Below are 2,500 nucleotides of genomic sequence, written 5' to 3' on the forward strand. Positions count from 1 at the left end.
CACAGTCCTCAATCGGACCAGCACACTGCAGATGGCCACCGCGCTTCGCACCGGGCCCGCGAGGACCTACTTTGGCCGCAAGGCGCCGCGAGCAGGGGGCGCCGGCGCGCAGCTGCGCCGCCTGCCGCGTCCGTCGGCCGGCGCGCCTGCCACTGGCCGCCCCCACCAGCCGGCTGTAGCGCGTGCGCCCACGCACCGCGCTGCCAGCACGCCGGGCGGCCCCCCCTCACCGGCCGGGGACGGTCCCACCCAGCCACCGCCGCGTATCGCCTCACACCCAGATCCCCTTTCGCGTTCGTGGGCATGGTGGGTCCCCTTTCACGTTCGTGGGCATGGTGGGTATCCCTGAAACAACCGGTTAATAGCTCGACCGATCGTCGCCAACACTGATTCACCTCTAGCGAGAACAACCGCACCACAACGGGTTACCTGTTGTTCATTTGCGTAACGTCACCAGCAAACGTAGACGTCCATCGCCATTTGCAACGAGTATTGCATGCCTGTGTCAGGTGTCACAACACACTACGTCTGCCCACATAGACGCAACAACATGTGCACGCCTCGAGAACACGTGGAAGGTAGCCCCCGTACGTATGCGGTGTCCATTGCGCGAACGACTGTCAGCCGGCCTCTGCAGGATGTCGCAGATGTGGAACGCGGTGCAACATGCTATCACGGTGTGTGAGAAGAGACGACTACGTCCGAATACACGCTCCACTACATCAACAGACTGCTCATGCTGATCGCCATCCAGGGCGTCCGTTCCTCCCACACGTCTGAATGGCGTACCACACTGCAATCCAGCTCTTATAGGGAGACGACACGTAGCTGCGTGCACAATATTTGGACTGTATGGTCTGCCGTTGCTAGGCGCAGTCGTCGTACGGTCACACATGTGCCACGATGTATCATTCAGTACATACGGACCAATGTGCAGTACAGTTTGTGGGTTTTGCGTACATCGGCGGACAGGTGACAGGCCGTACCACAACGTAGGCTGAGTACGTCGGCATGCGAAGGGCATTGAACATGCAAACTTCTCAACGACCAGCTTGCGAAGGCAGGGGGGAAGGGGGGGGGGCATGTACGTCCTGCTGCTATCCACATTACAGTGTATAGCAGGAGCATGTGGAAAGTCAGCAACACCTGCAAGGTGTTTAACATGACGCGATACACAGGGGACCGGGCAGTGCGAATAGCGAACTATATTGCGAGGGTTGCGGTTAGGCAACACTACACTAATTTAACGAGTTGCATAACAATTACAGAGCAGGTTCAGCGACAACGTGCGTCAGGTTAAGGCGCAATATAGGTTAGGTTGAGGCACAATATAGGTTAGGTTAAGGCACAACATGGGTTACGTTAAGGCACAAATTGGGTTACGTTAAGGCACAACATGGGTTACGTTAAGGCACAACATGGGTTACGTTAAGGCACAAATTAGGTTACGTTAAGGCACAAATTAGGTTACGTTAAGGCACAAATTAGGTTACGTTAAGGCACAAATTAGGTTACGTTAAGGCACAAATTAGGTTACGTTAAGGCACAAATTAGGTTACGTTAAGGCACAAATTAGGTTACGTTAAGGCACAAATTAGGTTACGTTAAGGCACAAATTAGGTTACGTTAAGGCACAAATTAGGTTACGTTAAGGCACAAATTAGGTTACGTTAAGGCACAAATTAGGTTACGTTAAGGCACAAATTAGGTTACGTTAAGGCACAAATTAGGTTACGTTAAGGCACAAATTAGGTTACGTTAAGGCACAAATTAGGTTACGTTAAGGCACAAATTAGGTTACGTTAAGGCACAAATTAGGTTACGTTAAGGCACAAATTAGGTTACGTTAAGGCACAAATTAGGTTACGTTAAGGCACAAATTAGGTTACGTTAAGGTACAATATGGGTTAGGTTAAGGTACAATATGGGTTAGGTTAAGGTACAATATGGGTTAGGTTAAGGTACAATATGGGTTAGGTTAAGGTACAATATGGGTTAGGTTAAGGCACAACGTAGGTTAGGTTAAGGCACAACGTAGGTTAGGTTAAGGCACAACATAGGTTAGGTTAAGGCACAACATAGGTTAGGTTAAGGCACAACATAGGTTAGGTTAAGGCACAACATAGGTTAGGTTAAGGCACAACATAGGTTAGGTTAAGGCACAACATAGGTTAGGTTAAGGCACAACATAGGTTAGGTTAAGGCACAACATAGGTTAGGTTAAGGCACAACGTAGGTTAGGTTAAGGCACAACGTAGGTTAGGTTAAGGCACAACGTAGGTTAGGTTAAGGCACAACGTAGGTTAGGTTAAGGCACAACGTAGGTTAGGTTAAGGCACAACGTAGGTTAGGTTAAGGCACAACGTAGGTTAGGTTAAGGCACAACGTAGGTTAGGTTAAGGCACAACGTAGGTTAGGTTAAGGCACAACGTAGGTTAGGTTAAGGCACAACGTAGGTTAGGTTAAGGCACAACGTAGGTTAGGTTAAGGCACAACGTAG

This window comes from Schistocerca serialis, unplaced genomic scaffold (genome assembly GCF_023864345.2).
Source record: "Schistocerca serialis cubense isolate TAMUIC-IGC-003099 unplaced genomic scaffold, iqSchSeri2.2 HiC_scaffold_1213, whole genome shotgun sequence".
Lineage (NCBI taxonomy): Eukaryota > Metazoa > Arthropoda > Insecta > Orthoptera > Acrididae > Schistocerca > Schistocerca serialis.